Here is a 19,617-nt window from a genome sequence, read left to right as displayed (position 1 = left end):
CTTTAGAACACCATGGATTGTTTATTTCTCTGGATGCTCCAACACATCTGTGATGCTCTGACCTTGCTCAAGGCAGCTGGGTCACACAGAGCAGTGGGAGACATGCTGTGAAGGTGCTCCCTGGAGGCCTGACACCTGTTCCAGGTGTTTGTGAGGCTCCCTAAATGGAAAACTCCTAATCTGAAACATCAGGAAGAGCGCACAGCGAAATAACATTTCCTTTAATACTACATGCCAGAGCTTAGAGCAATATTATGTTAACTGCAAACCTCAACTAGCAATCCAGATGATAAAACTTTCCAAAATACATATCCAAAGTGAATATTCTCTGAAGTCTGTGGTCCAGTATTAGTCCTCTCAATCTCTTCCAGTGACATAAGAACTGGCTCTTGAGGGTGGTAACCCAATGCTCAAAATTCTTCAAGGACTTTTTCAGTCTTGTACCAAAAGTAAAAGAGTGAAATCCATCTAGAAATCAATACCTATCTGCATAGGACAAGAGGACTGTGATCCCTAAGTCATGTAGAGGATACACTGTTGGCCTACAAAGTAGTTACTTAACACAATAAATAAATTTAATTGAGGGTTTCCATTTCCAAAATCCACTTGTCAAAAAAACAAAACAAAACAAAACAAAACAAAACAAAAAAAAAAAAACAAAAGAAAAAAGTCTGTGAAAAGACCCGTATTTAATAAGAAAAAACCCAAACCAAAATCAAACACAGTGTGACCTAAAATTCAATAACCTAAAGCAAACCAGAAGTTTTCCTGAAAATTTTAGAAACAAAATGCTGTATTCCACAGGGCCATTAAATCACTCATGTTATAATTCTTTTGAATACTATGCTCTAAAATGTAGTCTGGGATTAAAATTCAAAATGAAAATTATTATTGTTTGTGAGTATTACCAAGAAAAATAGGAAAATTCATTAATTTCTAAAATTATACATTAGATAATATATTAATCTGTTACAGAACAATGTTGATAATACATGAAGAAAATCCAGATGCTTATGGAATTAACAGTTCCTAAAACATAAATAATACATAAAGCTAAATTTCAGATACAATCTTTTGTGATTAATGATAAAATAAATTACTTAGTAAACATGAAGTGTTAAGTGATAGAATTACTACTACCTTTTTTCTTTGGCAAAACTCAAACAAGAACCTCTCCTGTGAAAGTGGATAAGCATCAGATACAGAAGATATTAAACAATGCCTCCTCTGTCCATATGGAGGGCTCAGAATGAATGTTGGCAGCATGCAGCCAAGGACCTGAGTATTTTCCAAGGGAAAGTGATAGTCAGAGGAATAGCTTCCAAGAGGTGGCATGTGCCCATGGTGCAGCAGACCTTTAGCTCTTGTACAGCTGATTTAGCCCTCAAAACTGCAGTAGAAAAGTGCACACCCTTAGTATTCTGTCCCCCACCCAGCTATTTTTGTTACAGTCACACCTTTCTCCCACTGTTTTCTTGAGGTATAATTTAGACCTGCATTCACTCGTGCTTATAAAACCTTCAGAAATTTCTGCTGGAGAAAAATAAAAACACAGATGAAAATACTTGACCATCTTGGAACATACAGTAAAGTGGGTGATATTAATGAATCAGTAATATATAAAGAGCAAGACCTAATGAGGAAGTAAAATATGCAGAAAATCAAAGGCCTAGTGTAGAGCATTATGTTTATCAGAAAAAGCAGCTGCTCTGGGAGAGCTGCAGCTCACAACATCAAATCATAATGAGTCATCATCACCAATTCCCCACGCCCTACCCCATAACCAAAAAACACACAGACCAACCAAAGGCTCAAGCATAAGGCTTCTCCTCAGTTATGAAGCAAGATGAACAGTCAAGGAGACCACTACTTTGTGAAAGATTATAATCCTAGCATCAGGCATTTCCATGCTGATTACTCACCCTGATTTAAATTCCCACTGGTGAGTAGGCACACTGATGTCAACAGTACTACCTGCTCAGGTACACAATCATCCAACTATGGAAAATAAATTGGGATTAGGATTCACCAAGGTTAAGATAGTTCAAATTACATATATCAAAAAGACAATTTCTTAACAGGTTGCCTATGAAAACTATTTTGTATAGAAGTGGACTGATTTTATTCCTACTGTCCTTCTTTTTATTACAAGAAGTGAAACTTCTATAAGCCAAAAAAATGTGTTTATTTCTGCACAACTTCATAGTTCTGAAAAGGGTCAAGAAAAATAAAATTACTAAAAAATGTGTCAAATTACATAAAAGGTATGTATAAAGTAGAAAAAAAACTCATCTCATTTTTGAAACACAGTTTTATCCAACTTCAGTGTACTCACTCAAATTCATTATCGCTCTCCAGGCTCCACCTGAATTACCCCAGTAGCATAGATTTTTTTTTGTAGAACTGAGAAAAGAGCTTAAAATGGTAGCTCAAATGATATAAGACTATGAAGTGTTCCCAAAAATTATGTGGATCAAAAAGAAAGACACATGGATGTTTTTAAAATACTCTTTACTTTTTTGTTTTGGTTCCATTTGTTTGGGTTTTTTTCTTACGGGATGCCTTTTGAAGATATTGTCTACATTCATGATATTTAGAAAGTAAGGATTCAGAAGCACATGATCCTTCATCATGCTCTGGTTACAGATATGATTACCTTGATTAACTTCTACTAACCCTCCTGTCACCTGAAAATTATAATTTCTCTGATCCAGAAGTTCAATTTCTCACATTAGTACATGCTCATAATTTATTTTGTCATTGAGGTTAAAATATCTAGTGTAACCTAAATGCTTTATATAGTATCTGTTTCCTAACAAAACTGAGAAGACAATAATATGCCTAGTAGCTAGAAAGATTTTTGCATAAAAAGTATACTATTACTGTGTGTATATTTCTAGCTTTCTCTCTTTTTTATTTTTTTCCCTGTCTAATGGCATTTGAGATTTTCATGCAGGGCTATAATTTTCTAAGTTGGAGCATTAAGAGAAAAAAAATCATAGAATATATCACAGAATAATGAGATTAGGTATCACCAGCCCTTTCATGTGCCCATAAGTGGCAGGAAAACTATGCAGTGAATTTTTAGGAGTAGAGTCAATGTAAAGATATTGCTGCTATAAAACTAGTTCTAGTTTCATTATTTTGTGTGGTTGCTACTTTTAAATCAGAAGTCCATTAAGGAACCAATGTATGAAAGTGAAAGAATTAAAGCCAACTTTCTGCTCCAAGAACCAGGGCTGGGTCCCAAACCTGCTGTCTCCGTGCTTTCCTCCTGGTGCAGAGGCAGCTTGGGGAAGCAGAACAAGTTCACATCTCGCGCTGTCCTGACAGCTCTTAGGGAGGAGCGCCAGCAATTCCCTCAGAGCAGGACAGCTCCCAGCTCATCTCTGCTGAGAATGACAGTCGTAAATTTAGCTGAGCCCTGGTTGTATTGGTGTAGGATTTCCTTACACACAGATTGTCATTTCCTGACCTAGAAGTACTTTTAGGCGAAACAACACAGTTATATTGTGACAAAGAGTAGTAAACCAAAACAGAGACCAGTCTATTCCAATGTAAAGATATTTTTCTTGGCAAACACAGATTTGATTCTATCCAGTCAAAATACTTTCTCTTACAAAACCCTATGAAGCACTAATACTACAGGGTCTAACTTAAATGAAATCTATTCAGCTGGTAAAATGATAAGAACTGTGCAGAAAGCCAGACTTGCTTCTCAGGCTTTCAGAAAAATTGCAGTTTTATCCTCTATAGTCTTGCAGTTCTAAAAGAAGTGTTGATATATCATGAAAAGCTTCAGAAAATCTTATTTGGAAGGGCACTATGAGCATTTATTGCAGTAATTAACGACATGCACTTGTCTACTAGCATTCAGCTTGAATTCATTAACAAAAAAATAACAAAAGGACTTTTCTGTAATTTAGTTAAGTTGAATTACTCCTCCAGAACTGAATATCATGATGTTCTCACTTTTTTTCTTCTTGACATGTTCTTTAATATAGATGTGCATACATGTAGAAATTGGAGGGTGAAGGAATGATTGCATTGCTTCTCAGGAGAGCAGGTACTCTGTAGCAGCAAATAGCTCGTACAAGATGTATCTAAGATGTTTCTGAAGGTTTGTTATGGTCTGTCCAAAACCAAGTCAGAAACTGAAACAACGTGGTAATCTGGAAGAAACTTGCTAAGTATGTGGACTTTTCTAGTCTGCTTGCTATTAAAAAAATTCCCATGAATTTTTGCATTCTGCCAGTGAATGAGGCTGGTTTCGGCAGTGTTTCTTTACACAGTGTGCAGTGCTGCATGAACACAGCTGTGCTGCTCCACAAAGACTTCTGTGCTGGCAGCTCAAATATCTGTGTGCCACAGTCCTCCTCTTTCCAACTGCAGGGGAGGCACAGCAAGCTCATCTGGCTCCTTTCCTGCTCTCTACACATAACCCACATCAGCCTCACTGGAAACTGAAAGTCCTGTAGAAGTATAATTTATAATCTTAAATAATGCTGTCAAATTTTTAAAAGAAGCCTCCACGGTACATATTCTCCATAGGACTCACTAAGCCCCTCTCTAGTGCTATATAGTCTCACTCCTTTATAGGGGGAGAGAGTCTAAGAGAAAGGTCCAGAAAGTGCAGTGAATTGCCCTCTTGGGATGGCTTTCTCTCTCCTAACTGCAGAACTCTTGAAGGTTAGCTGACTTCTCGGTGGCTAAAGTTACCTGAGGGAAAAACCACTCATGAGTGCATTTTGAACCTCTCCAGGCTCACAACTTTGGGTCAATTATATATAATATTACAAGTAAGATCATGACCCTGAGTGATAGAATACTGCTAGAAAAGATGGGAAGGTACAGAAATGAGAAAGAAAGGTGCAGATTACTAGCAACAAAAAGGAGGAAAAAAATACTGGGATTAAAATACTTAAACCTAAAATTTAGGTGGCTTCACATGGAAGGTTAGGCTGTCTTTCAAATTAATTAAATACTTAACTGTCAGAGACACACCTCTATCTTAACTCACAGGCTTGAAAGAAAACTCAGAGATTTCGAAATGCAAATATTTAAAGTTGGCTTTCCCACACATATGAATGTGCTCAATCCATAGCTGAGGATTTGACTCTAGCAGGAAACAATGACCATTGTGGCATAGCTGTGCTTCAGAAAGAAAAGATAGACTTTGCAAAACTCACAGAGACATAAACCCAAGAATAATCTGAAAGATTAACATATTGTAGAATAGATATATTATAGTCACTGGACTGTAAATTCAGGAAGAACACGAGTCATAATTGGTCTATCCAAGAGTTGCAGGGTACTCATCCAAAAGTAACAATGAAGCTGCACATTATAATCAGAAAAATAACATTTTCCAACCTGTTAATACTTACATAGATACTTTTTTTTTTTTGCATGAAATCACATTGCATTGGGTTAGAGGAAGTTGTAAAAGGTTAATAGGTGAAGGCAGCTTACTGCCTGCCTACCACCAACAGACTGCAGATATTTTTGCAGACATTGACAAAATAAACATTTGGGAAATTCTAATGCTCTTGTCAACTTAATCCTGCTTCAGAAAGGTTTCCTTCTAAGCAGGGAATAATAAACGCCAAGGGTTTGGTTTCTTCCATTTTCCATATCAGGGAAGATTTATCATAAACATTAGAGTTTTCTATGGAATTATATCTGTAATTTGAAAATTTCTCAAGGAGCATTAGGAACTATGAATGCCTAGCTGAACTTGAATAAATTATATTTTTAAGGACATCAGCAAATCAGTTTTAATGCTACAGAAACCTATGTAAAATAAAATCGTAATAGCTATATTAGATTAAGTTGAACCATCACATTAATCCAAGATGATTTCTGGGACACAGGACCCATGAAGACTTAAAAGTCTTCAATAGGAAGAGCAACTGGTAAAGGACTGGTAAAGTCCTTTTGAGTAAATAGTCTGTCAAAATGGACTATTTATGGGAAGTGATATCAAGTTTCATCTGAAGCCTAATTCCCTTAACTAAAACATTAACTTATTCATTTGAACATTAATTTATTTTATGCTTTTGCCATTTGAATATCTTCTGACAATAAATGGAGACAACGTGGTGAAGTAATAATGGAAAGCTATATTATCACTCACGACACTCTATCTCCTACTTGAAAGGAGAGATATCTTTAGTTCCTCAAACTGGATACTAACATCTTGCTCTAAAATGTTACATTTACAAAATGTTTCCATTATTAGTACCTTCCTGTGTTTCTAAGTGTTGCTTTATAATGCCCTAAAATGGACTACCAGCTCTATCAAAGGATTCAGCTCCCACTTTGCTCAATACCAAGTTGAGCATCCAGACACCACCGACATTTTCCATCCTCCAGACAAGTGCAGCTCAGTCCCAGCTCAGGGTGCTCATGCACCAGCTCCCTCAAACCCTGACCCTGCCAAGGTTCCTGCACCCCAAACCTGTTCTCAAGAGGTAGCAGCCTCACAGTCTCACCCCACAGAGAGAACCACTGTCTTTTCTGAGAACACACTTGCCACAGCAGATGTCACATGCATGGGAGGAAGAAAAAAATAGATAATTTTCTGAAACTGCAGAAAATTAAATTCCCTCTCGGGAAACTGACAAAGCCCACTTTATCTGATCTACAGAGAGTATAAGAATTAAGATTGTCTGCCTCCCAGGAGGTTCCTATTAACCAGAAAGTATTTGTTATTTGACAAGACAACTTTTTAATTTTCCCCTCTTGGAACTATTCGGTTTGCTTTTAAATATTTATTCAGCCAAATAGCAAGCAACTCACTCCACAGACCAATGTTAGTCTGCTCTTCTGTGAAGAAAGGGTGTCAGGTTTAAGTTCCTGCTCCATTAGCTATTTAATCAATTATCCAAATTGGCAAGGTTTCAAGAGGAGAAAGTCACTAACTTCATCCCAAAATAACCATTCAGTGAGTAGCTAGGGCACATTTCTGACCTGAAAGTGTCTATGAGTGAAATTTTTTCTCAACTCAGGAGTGTGTTTATGTGTTTAAAAGGTCATCCACCTCAGTGGTAAGTGCTCTAATTACTGGATATTTGGGCATCAATTAGCAGCATGTTTCTAATAATTTTGAAGAAAAGGCAGGTTGGTCTTATATATTTATTTTCAGGGTACAGTAGAGACCTCGCCAGAGCTGAAAGGAGGTACCTTAAAAGTGTAGGTTTTATGTATATTACTGTCCCATCATATTTTCTTGAGGATATTCTTCCTCCTGCTCAGTGATTTCTCTGGTTGCCCCTCTTAGCCATCTATCTCCTGTGCAGGAAGCCTAACTCGGGGTAGAGAAAATCTTTATAAACAAAGCACCTGTCAGATCAACACTGCAATGCTTGATGGTTGCATTCAAAGAAGTGTTAGGGAGCTAAAAGCAGACTGATCCACCACATCACTTTTGATGTCTTGCCCCCATGCTGGATGGAGCATCCATATTTTAGTGTTTATGAGGTGTATGGGCATCCCTCAGGAAGGTAAGCAGTACACACTGGAGTGGGAAAACCAAAGAGCTGGGTAATGTCATGGCACTGAAAAGGAACTTTGATACAGAGGAGAGTGTTAATCACAAAGTCTGTTTTAAATTTTACCCAGCCAGAAGTTAAGCACCCTGTATAAGATTAAAAAGAGATGCATCTATCTGTTCAGGCTTCAGATTTTGTTAGCCAAGTAAACTTATTTTTAGAAAGTGGAGGGAGGGGAAACAAAAATGGAATCAAGCTTCCTTTTAAAATAAAAGGATAAGAGATGTGCTGATGTTCTCCTAATGATATTGTGATTAGATTTGCTAGCCAAAATATTGACAGTCTGAGTTCAATTTTGCTGATTCCCTGCTGTAGGGGTGACACTGTTACTGCCAGAGACTGTACCAAGATAAAACATTGGCCACACCTGCAGGAACCATGATCAGAATGAGGGAAATAAGTATTTATTTGCCCACACATTAGTGGGGAATGGCTCTTTAGCCTAGTGCCTGACACAGCTGCCCAAGGAATGAGTAACTGATTGCAGTACTTGGTCAGTGAGCCAGAACAATGAAATATTTACAGTTCTCAGTATTGTTCAATATTCAGAAGACTTAGGGCTCTTCTGGGGACAGGAGCAAATAAAAATTTCAAGGCTAAGAACTGAGTTAGGAATGTGCAATTTCAGGACAAGGTGGTGGAGTTTGTTGTTGGGAACCTGGGAGACTGCCCCTGGACTGGGAGGCACGGTGAATCCCAGTGAATTGGTTTGCAGTGAATCCCAATTGTCTCACATTGGTTTGGTTGGGGAGCAGCTCTGGTGGGCATGGATTAGATTTGTCTTGAAGCAAACTAAACTGGAATCTCTGCCTACAGTCTGTACCAAATGTACTGTAACCTGCAGTGGGGACAAAAGGATCTGAACTAATTAGTCCTTCAAATAGCCTCAAACTACTTTCAGGGTAATAGCATTTTGTCTGAGACAGGAAACTGGATCTAGTCTGTGGTAAAACATATTGATCATGCTTAAATATAAGGACCTCCATACCAGATGCTGCTCTGCTCCTATTGGGCTGAATTAGTTGCTAATATGGACAAAAACACCCAAGTCACATTTTCTGCTGCATAAAAACCTCTACAGAACTGTCTCTGTGTGGATTTTGCTCTTGTTCATCACAGGTAATTGTTAGTGAAAGCCTTAAATTTCCCCCATTTATTTTTCCCTAGGTTGAAAAAAATAAATTTTCAATAATTAAGTAAGAAGGAATAATTGGGGAAATGATACAAAGGACAAGGTGGAAATTAAGAACTGAAATAAAACAAATACGAGGAACAAAATGCAGGAAGAAAGTTTCACAGAAGTTAAGGAAATGTTAAGTAATGACTAACAGGGAACAAACTAGAAAGAAAAACAGGTGGTAATGAATCAGGAGGAAAATGCTATTTTGAAGCAATAGTTTGTAGAAAGTTTAAAAAAAAAATACACATTCCATATATATAGAGAGATTGGTTTTTTGTACATTCAAATGTATACATAACAGTAGACAGCTATCTAGGCTGATCAGAGACTATCTTCCCAAGTCTATACCAGCATTTACTCATTGCTGGTGAAATAACCTATGATTATCACACATTGCCTCCCCTTCACGGCATTAAAATTATTGTCCATATTTTAGGGAACATCTATGCTAAACTGATTTTGAACTATATGAGGAAGCATGGCTGAAGCTGGGGATTGGGAACTTAGAGCCTTGGCTTCTATTTGTAGCTGTGCTTCTCTGACCTCCAGGGAGGGATAATTCTGGAGTTATTTCTTTTCTACCTACCTGAAAACCACAGATAATCCATAACCATTGCAAGGCATTAAGCACTTACAAAAACAGGGCACAAACATCAAAATTACTTATTCTATAACATCAAGAAAGGAACAAATATCTGCATAGTAATGTGAGCAAAAAGAAATACAAATTAGGCCAATGAATTAGGCAAATCCAAAAAATTTCAAGAAAAAAATTCACTTCATAAATTCACTGCAGCAGATTGCTCTATTGGGAAACAAGAAACCCCAAAACTGCTGAGTTCCAGGGTGGAGGATTTTACCAGGTAGGGTGCCTGAGGAGATCATCTGTTATTGGAAGAACAGAAGTATATATTTGTGTGTATGTACATATATATATGCATATTCCTTTGTAAGTGTGTATCTATATATGTATATGTATGTGTATATATGTATAGATACACTAAAGAATGATATATATGCATATATATGTATACACACATACACAGGCACACACGCACACATATATATACAAACCAATTATATTGTTAAAACACAGTGATTCTCTTCATCAGATTAAACTACTGCTGTTATACTCCTTAACACAGAAAACTGCAGGTTTTCCAGTAACTTCTAGTAGGACATGATATAATTCCTGTAGATCTACAGCTGCATTAAATTTATCTGGGAAGAATGAAAGAGAGCTTGGTATTTTTACACCAAAAAAACCCCAAAAACTTGGGAGCTGTGCAATTTTCAAGAAAAAGTTGTTTTGAAATAGGTATATTTGTAAGGTTTTTCTTCTGAAATACCTTTCCATTGCAGTGTCTTTTTCCATTTTAATGAAGTAACAAATTTGGTTTTATCATAATCAATCTTTTAAATTTATCTACCACTAAGTTGACCTAAAGCAGAACTACTGACTGAAAAAAAAGTCCACTTTTTAAACATTCAATTTATGTTTTTGTTCTTTTGGAGAACTGGTTAAACTGTAAAATTTCCATAAATGAAATCATGTTTTCAAATGGCCGAGCGCTTCATTGATAATGTAACAGACTCTACTTCTGTCTTTTTATTGAATTGAGTTGATTCATTCATACTGTAGTTTGCATGTGCAAACACATAGCAGCCATCTTCCTATTTATTTCATTGATTGAATCAAATTAAATTATTTTCAAGCTCATGCTGGATTTTATCGACTGTATAAAAATTTTCAGCCTTGAGTTTCATAGCAGTGCTGCTGTGTTTCACTCCAGTGCAAGCAGTTTGGAGTTCCTTCCCATTGGTACCGCTTGCCATGCAAGGCTTAAATGTCTATTGTCTGGAAAGCTCTATAAAACAGATGTAATTGTTGTTGTTATATTTTTTTTATTATGATTGCTTTAAAAATACAGATGCTCTCATCTATTTGTGCTTGCCTTCTCTAGGATGTCTGTGAAAAGAAGGCTTTTCATCTCAATGGGGCCTTAAGGAAACATACTTCTAGCTATATGCATTTTAACTGCCAAAATATTTTAAATGCCATTTTAAAATTTCTCATATCTTTCTCCCTGAATATTCTTTAGTTTGAATCTCAGATACTGTCAGCTTGTGGCAGGTGGGCATGCAGGCCAGAGCTGGAGCTCCAGCAGGTCAGCAAGCTGTGTACACAGTACTGAGGCTCAGTGAGGTCAAATAATTGGGAATTTTGTCTGTGCTCCCCAGGAAGCTCTGCTGGGGAGGCAGCTGGTCGCTCCTAGGCTCACCAGGCAGGCTGCCCAGAAAGGGTGGCTGCTGAGCATCTGTAGGGAAGCCATGGAGACCATCCAAGCAGTGAAGCTCAATCCCTTCCCTGAGCTCCCACCTTCCAACTCTAACACCAGTCCTAATATTGAATATAGGACGTCGGCTGTCTCGGTGTAGCTGGTTGAGGAGTTTGTGGCAAACATTCTCACTGGAAATTCTCCTGATTATTGCAAGTTCTAGAATTAGCAAGCTTGTTACCTTTCCAAAAGCCATTTGTTGGATACTACTGTATTTTCTTTTACCATTCATCTAAATGAGGTTGCTTAAAAACTCTTTTTTAAGTCTGGTAGTTGCAAGAAACTAATTAGCATTTGTGTCAGAGCAATCTTACTTCATTATATTTGAACATTGGCCTTTAAACTATGGGTATTTAGAACTGCTGCTCAACAGTCTTAAGCAGCTAGTTTGTGAAAATCTTCTATTGTCAGCTTAAATAAATCATAAGATCAGTATAGCCTAGGTTGAGAGCCTTGGCTGATAAATTTTATTCTAAACATAACATACAGGCAATAATTTAACTGCTTTAAGTGTAGTTTGATGTCCTCTTATTCCATTTAAATGCAATACTCAGCAGTAGTGGCTGTAAAATATTTACCACTTCAAATTCTAAATTGCAAAACTTTATGTTTTTCTGTTTTTCAAGATAAATTAGTAGTCTTCTGTTACTGACCCACACTCATGCCAATTCTAATTTCAAAGCATGAACTATTTCCATTGAAAAATAATCTTAATGGAGAATTCCAGCTTAACTTCTACCAAAAGTTCTGCCCTCTCCCTCTAAGACAATATTTTCACTGCTTTGCCAAACAAGGGCTCAATTCTGGTAAATTCAAAGTACTTGCCACATGAGTAACTTGATACGCACAATCAGTTAATTTATTGGAATACACACTCCCTGTGCTCTGCATCCTCACAAATAATTTTAGATTGATGCCTTCATTCACCACAGCCTTAATTTTAAGGAAGGTGTTTCTTTTCTAGTTTAAGCCATGGAAGAAAATTTACTGAAATCCTATCTTGTCAGAATACAAGTTCCACTCATTTTGCTTCCCAAAATTGAAATAACTTTGCTGGGTTTAGTTTGAAAGGAAAAAAAAGATTTAAACCCAGAAATATTTAAATTGTTTCTGATATGCTGGTATGTGTATTACAACACACATACAACACCTTTTATTCTATCCAAAACGTTTTGATGAATAAATGTTTTTTGAGGATTTCTAAATTTGTGCCTTTTATTTCAAAAGGAGAGATTTGAAATTTGAAATGTCATGCTGATAAAGAGAGAAAACTGGCTGATAAAGAGAGAAAACTGGTTTTGTTGCTTTGTGAGCCTGCATCACCCTGTGGTGTCTGGCATGGTCTCCCTGCCACCTGCGTCCATCTGTCCTTGGTTGGTGATCTGCTCTGGGCACTGCTGTGGGTACCTGACTGCACAAGATGTGGTGACTCATTTGAAGAAAGTCTTTGAATATACAGGGAGTTAATGATGCTCGATTTTAAAAATAAAGGCTCTTGACAAATACAAATTGCCAAATTGCCCCCCCACCCCACCCCATATGACATATTTTTAAAAGCCCATACTTATTGCCTCAAAGAGAAAAATAATTTTGAAGGAAACATTTATTTTATGTCATTGTGACCTTCAAAGCTTAGACCTTATGGATCCCTGCCTCTCATCTCTGCTCTAACACTGGAATGGAAAAACAGGCTTTCCTGCAGTTTCAGCTCTAACACACTTTCTCAGTTTGAAATTCCTGTAGTAGCTGTCCTGGATAAACTAAGAGGAAGAAGACATCTGTAGAAAAGACAAGAGACCTTAGAACAGGTGGATTATTAATTAAATGTTCATTTTCAGTGTTGGTGGCTTTCCTTAATTCAGTAGCATTATTTACATTGTAGGTTTCGACTGTAGCATAAAATGATTACAATAGCTTTAAGTTGTTTTTTTTTCCCAAAGAGTACTAGGCTTAAATTAGACAAAATAAGCCATTTTACATAAAGATCTATGATAAATAATAGATGTAGATCCATGATAAATAACAGATGTCTATTTATTCTACACTTGTTTTCACAAGTATTTATTTGATCTTTTAGTGGCAGATATGAGGAGAAAAACCAAAATCTCCAAACATTAATATTAGAATGTTTCAATTTAGCCAGGTATGAGAGTGTATGGTTAAATCATTTTCTACTGTCAGATCAAAAATGAAGCAATATGTGGTAAAGAAATACAAACCTATGAGGCTGTTTGCTCACAGATTATATATGTATTCCAGAATCAAATATCTGGCATTTACAATCTCTCTACAAAATAAAAAAAAAAATAAAAAACAAACAAACAAACAAACAAAAAAAACCCCAAAAAAACCCCAAAAAACCAAAAAAATACTGCCCCCCAAAAAATCTGTGAAAGACTTTTTAAAACAAAATAAAAATATTTGTGTGTAGTTAATTCATTTCCCTCTACCCCAGTCTCTGAAATACGAATAAGTATTTCCAGTAAGCTCTCCTTGAGGAACTAAATGTCTCAGGGGACTGGTAATCACATTTTTGGAGCCTTTCACCTCTACTTCACTGATTCAAATACAGCCAACATGCAGTAGTGATGGAAAATCATTGATATTTGAAAGCTGGTTTGTGGCCTGTGTGAAATGAACTGGTATTTCACTGCATTTCTTAGAGGATCCTGAGCAGGAACTTGGCACCTCTGAAGGCACTGATGCTGAGCTCCTTGCAGGATCCAGTTGGGTCCCCACAGAGCCACAACCAGGGCTGAGGTTATCAACTAAAATCCCATTCCGGACAAATTTCCTCAGTACATCGATCCCTTGGAGCAAACTGGTCCTTAGCCACCTGGAAGATCTCAGCGGGCAAATGTTTTCTCCTTGTCAAGAAACCAGCCTGAAATGGCAGATCATTCTGGGGTCACCACACTGCACTGCTGCCTCCTGTGCTCCACAAAGCCTGGGTGAAAACAGTTTCATTTTCCAATTCTGGTAATCTGGTACTTTGTACTTCCAATTGTACTTTCAATTAGTTATACTTAATTTAGGGAGAAAAATAGCAGAAAAATGTTTCTTCCTGAAGAAAGAAATTACTATATTTCTTGAGGGCAAGGGTGACTTTGACTCTTTCTTTAGACAGAGGTTCATCCATAGTTAGAAACAGTTAATAAAATGTCCTTTATGGAGATTATACCTACCATATTATAGAAAATTTGTCTGACAATATTTTTTTTCATCATCGAAATATTATCTCAGTTCTGTTTCCCAGTGAAGGCTTTACATTTTCTCTTAAACGATTGCATCTCCTTTGTCCTCAGGACTTATCTTCACAAAACTTGCATATGTTTTTATGAAAATAAAGTAGGTTTTTTATGAACATTTAATATCTTGTATTAGGAGTTTCCTCAGAGGGAAGAAAGAAAAGTCTATCTTCATTAACCACTAAATATAATGTGAGGAAATTAAAACATTTGGATGTCATGTCAGCTATATAGGTTGTCTTCTATGATGTCACATTTGATTTTCTTTTTTTATGACTTTGACAGCATCATATTAAAAATTTGATTGCACTATGACATACAGGCTTTGAATTATTCAGCTTATAAGTGCAGTCTTGCAGGAAGACTGTTTTGTATTTCTTGCCATTTCTGAAAAACTGACATTTAAAAAAATGCAAAAAGAAAGGGAAAATGGTTACCAATAACTAACTAATAACTTGAGCTTGGCAAAGGTAACATCGCTTTAATAGAATATCACACAAATTAAAATCAGATTAACTATCATGTGCCACATTTTTTAAAAGTCACTTGAAACATTATTCTCAGGTTGACATTTTGGCCCTGAGAAGTAGATAGCAAACCTCCAATTTATTCTCAGCAAAGTCAGGACTTCCTTCTAACTGAAGAAAGCCCATACATTTCTAATCTGATTTCAGCAGCTATCACTCTGAATTCTTGTAGCATTTAGTTGAAATACCCATCTCTTCTCTTAGCATACACTCATGCTATTAGTGTTTACTGAAGTCAATGGGGCTTTTTCCATTTGACTCCCACAAGGGAGCCAAACAGTCAACATTGGAGTCTCTTGGGCAATTTTTGCAGCTCTTTCAGGATTTATACTGTGCTTTTCCCATGATGTCTTGTTTTTGCCAGCTTTCCTTTTTGTTCCATTTTACTACTGTCTAGTGTTAAAAAAGTGCAATCTGTTTGTTCATTTGTATCAAATAACTTTATTTGTAACCCTTTTCAGAGTGTCCAAATTTGTCTTTTCTTCATTACGACTTAAGGTTATTTTTAAACCTCTAAGGATATTTTTAATCACTAAAGATAGAAACATCTACCCTACATCTTGATTAAATTAATCTAGTCCTTTCGTGTCAGAACCTTAAAGCAAATTATCCCATTTTAAGAAATGCGTTATTCCCACTCCCTAATATGAAATTTTAGTGGTTTCAGATATGAAAATATCATTCAAAGTCAAACCTTTTTCCAGTTAACATGACTATTATTTGGTCACAATAAAGCTGCCCCTAGTAAAACATGTATTACTCTTTCTCACAAGAATTATCTCAGCTGGGCTGTCTGGACAGGTAAGAACTGTAGGCCTGACTACTGCTTAGGAGGGTAAAGTGTGGAATATTCCATACAAGATACAAAATAAACCCTTCCAGCTGTGATAATGGGGAAAAATACAAATGATCTTTTCATGTCCCCATTCCTCAAAAATGGATAGCAGGGTTGTCTTTGATTCTGCTCACAGCAGTGCCTGGGGAGAATCTCATTCTGATTTAGCTGGGATCAGAATCATGACGATGGTTATACTACGAAATGGGCTTGCACTCCCTCAGAAATACTTGATGTTTATTCAAGAGTTCCCTCTGTCATTAAATACATGTATTTTGCTGTTCTTCATCTCTCTTCCAGCATCTCTAAATTCCAACTCGAAGATAAGAGAGCCTGTTTGCATGATTAACAGTGAAAATTAATTATGGATCACTTACACTACATTATTTTAGTTCACTTATTTAACCTGAATCTAGCCTGTTTCTACACATGAATCACCCTGGGACAGCATTTTTTCATCCTTAAATAAACATTGACATGTTTGTGTTTCTTTCCTACTGATAAGCCAAACATTTCAAAATGTACAATTGGAAACAAGATATCACAATTCAATAACATTTCATTCTGCAACATCAATATCATTCTTCAAATATTCTGATGGAAATAAAAATTCAGGAGCTACCAGGACAAAAATTCTCTGTCTCTATCATTTACTGCCCAATCTCTACCCAAGCAAACTCTGGTCGAAGACAACAAATGGTATCTACAAAAGTGCAGAGTAAAAAATGTCAAAGTAGTACAGCCCACTACCAATTTTACGAGTTTTAACATCCATCCTCCTCAATGGTTTCAGGGTTTAAACACTGTGTCCAAAAAACCCTGACTAAACTGAAATCAGAATCAGAGTGTTTCCCTTAGAATTATATGTGTTTTGACTGAGAATAGGCTGACCATTAAAGGTGATAGAGAAACTTACTTCCATAATAATCTTAAAATCGTATTGTTTCAAACTGCCTCCAGCTGTGGCAGGTAAGATGTGCTGAAACCATTCAGATGAGTCTCATAGAGATTCCTCTCTGCATTACAAGGAGGAAACTCTCATCCTGTGACTTGTACAGAAAAGCAAAATCTACAGAATTACAAGATTTTTCAAATGATGTGCTTTACTTGTATGTAAGAACACTTGAATCCCTTTACCCAGTGTAAAGCAGGAATAAAGAAATTCTCTGCAAGTAAGAAACAACACTATGAAAAAGTATCAATGAAACACATGAAAAAGCACAAACCACAATCAAGCTAAAATTCCAACAAAATTTAGCAAAAAGCAGGAATTAGGTGGGGGGGAAGACATTTTCCCCCAGCCTCCTCCAGTCATTAGCGTTATCACAGCACCAGCTTCTGGAGAAGGGAGTGAAGATTGAGTGTGAATCTTATATTTGTACTTGCTGTCTATTTGGCAAAGAGGCACGAGGCTGCTTTATTTATCTTTTTATCAATTTTTTTTCTTTTTTCTTGTCCTTTTTAATTAAGGCAGTTTCCAGGTCTTTAACATTACCCTGTGCCAGAGATAAAAAAAAAATGAAAGCATCGGGGACCGCCGCTGCCATAACAACCCCTCGACAGGGAACTATTGGGATACAGATAGTTACTACACTAGCCACCACCAGCCGTGTGCATCATGACACATAAAAACCAGAAAACCCTTTCAGAGACAGCATCCCGCCGTTCGCACTCGCCGTTCTGGGCAGCGCAAGAAGAGCAAGCGGAGACTTCCAGCCCCTCCACCCCCACCCCCTGCCCCCGTCACTTTATTTATTTGATTATGCCAGTCGAGGGAGTGTTAGCAAAGTCCATTTGAGCGCCGAGCCCTGCCCGAAGCCGCCCCCGAGCCCCGCGGGAAGGGCCGCGCTCGGCGGCTCCGGGGTGGGACCGGGACCGGGACCCTCGGCCGCCTCCCTCCGGGGCCGCTGCGGGGCAGCCGCCGATGCTGCCGAGCTGGGTCCTGCCTCCCCACCTCCGGATGGTCCCTCGCAAAAGTTACGGCTCTGCCCCCTCTCTGAGCCGCCCCGGGCGGGCGGGGGTGCGGGCTCGGGGGGCTCCTGGCCCCGTGCTGCTCTTCCATGGGAGATCCCCTGGGCACGGGCAGCGATGCCCGGGAGGGGCAGCAGGGCGGGAGCCCCTCTCTCTGCTCGCATCCCGGCGGAGCGGCGGGGACATCCCGGCTGCCCCGCGGACCGTCCGCACGGGCGGAGCGGAGCGGGGCGGGCCGGGACCCTCCGTTCCCCGGGGCGGGGGCAGGGCGGGAGCGCGGAGCCTCCCCCGCGGCCCCGCTCCCCCAGCACCCAGCCCCGGGGCCGCTCCGGGATGGGAGGCGCGGGAGCGGGGGATGCAGGGCAGGTGCTCTGGGGGCGAGGGCGCCGGGCCCGGTCACTCACCCGTCCGAGGCGGGGGCTGCGGATGGCGCGGCGGCGGCGGCGCTGCCCCCGGGGCGCGGGGGGCGGCGGGGCAGGAGCAGCAGCGGGCGCGGGAGCAGGGGCGAGCGGCGGGGCCCGGGCTGCTCCTGGGCGCGCTCTCGCTGCCCATCCCCGGCGCTGCCGCCGTCGCCGCCGCCGGAGGAGGACGCGAGGGAGAGTCAGCCCCGGGCGCGGGCACGCGCAAAGCGGAGCGGGGAGGGAGGGGGCACCGGGAGCGGCGCGGGGGCGCGCAGCGCAGAGGGAGAAGCGGGGAAGCTCGGGCTCTCGCTCTGTCCTTCGGCGCTTCCATCCCTTCGTCCCCCAGCCTTTATTTTCTCATTTTTCTACACCTTCTCCCCCAATCCCTCATCCCCGCATCCTCCCATCCATCCGTCCCTCACCCCTCCATCCCTCCGCCCGTTATCCCTCATCCATCCGTCCATCCCGCCATTCCTCAGCCCCTCCGCTTCCCCGGCCGCGGAGCCGCCGTGCTCCCGCGGTCCCCTCCCCGCTCTCTCCGCCGCAGGCTGTCCCCGGAGCTCCCCGGGGCACGGCAGGCGTGATGCTGCCCCCGCGGGGCATCCGCACTCCCCCTTCCCTCCTCCTACCCCCGGGAAGGGCGAGCTGCTCCTCTGAAGGACAGGAGGTCCCCAGCCCCGCTCCCTCACTCCCGCCACAATCCCTGAAGAAAAAGCACTGCTAGAGCCTTCTTATCCTGCTCTCCTGCTCTTCCTTTCTTCTGCTTCTTTTTTTTCCCCCTACACGGCAGGAGGAAAAAAAACGGTTCTGTGGTAGGGAAAATGGGGGTAAACAAGAGGGAAATATAGAATACAATCGTCATTGATTGTATGAGAAACCAACCATACACTGGATTAGTTTTTAAAAGCAGTCTTTCAAGCCTGCTCCTGCAACCTAAAGGATTTATTGGATGTTTATTTAGGATCAAAAATAATACTGATCATTAAATATAAAAGAAAAAACCAGCTCAAAGTACATTGTGTAAAGATGAGACCTATGAATCAAGCGAGTCAAAAAAAACAAGCACACCAAAAGCTGGCTATCAACTCTTTATCCTCATCCTGAACTCTCCCTGCATTATATAATGTTGATAAACTGCTGCAAGTACATTTGGGGAAAAGATACTGCAATGATGAGAACATACTGCTTTTTATTAGAGCACATTAGGATCCTTACCTGACAAGTAGTTGCTTCAGAGGTTCATTTGCACGTTTCTCATCAACCCTCCAAGTAAACAATTTACTCGATTTTCAGTGCAGACATATGATTCCCTGGTGTCACTGTCTCTGTCCTAGACGTTTCTGAATGGCTTGTGGATTAACTTACTGTGCTCTTCTGCTCTGCCTTGTACCAGGAGCTGTGCAGGTATCAACAGCTCCCACTTGTGAAGCCAGGAAAGAGAGAGATTGGGCAGATTTCCACGTAGCTCCACAAACTGCTGATTTGCTGTAAGGGCTAGAGTCACCTAGAGAGTGGGTCTGGTCTTCTAACAGGTTAATTCAGAAAGAGAGGCCTGACCCAAAA

At 39.7% G+C, this 19,617-nt stretch overlaps 1 protein-coding gene across 3 annotated transcripts in view; it reads right to left on the bottom strand.

Annotated features, from left to right (window-relative positions):
- FUT9 (fucosyltransferase 9) overlaps positions 1–19,332 on the bottom strand; it is a 101,201-nt gene extending 81,869 nt beyond the window's left edge. The window contains exon 1 of one of the 3 annotated variants that reach the window (XM_054279528.1): positions 19,270–19,332. The gene's annotated coding sequence lies outside the window, so the exon portion shown is untranslated. Of the gene's footprint in view, positions 1–18,057; positions 18,119–19,269 lie in introns of those variants that run through there. The other 2 variants (XM_054279523.1, XM_054279525.1) reach the window with 2 other exon arrangements.
- Positions 19,333–19,617: the final 285 nt, after the last annotated feature.

Source organism: Melozone crissalis, unplaced genomic scaffold, assembly GCF_028551555.1.
Source record: "Melozone crissalis strain CALT ecotype California unplaced genomic scaffold, PUWL_Pcris_2 ptg000027l_1, whole genome shotgun sequence".
NCBI lineage: Eukaryota > Metazoa > Chordata > Aves > Passeriformes > Passerellidae > Melozone > Melozone crissalis.
This window is presented reverse-complemented; position numbering and strand designations above follow the sequence as displayed.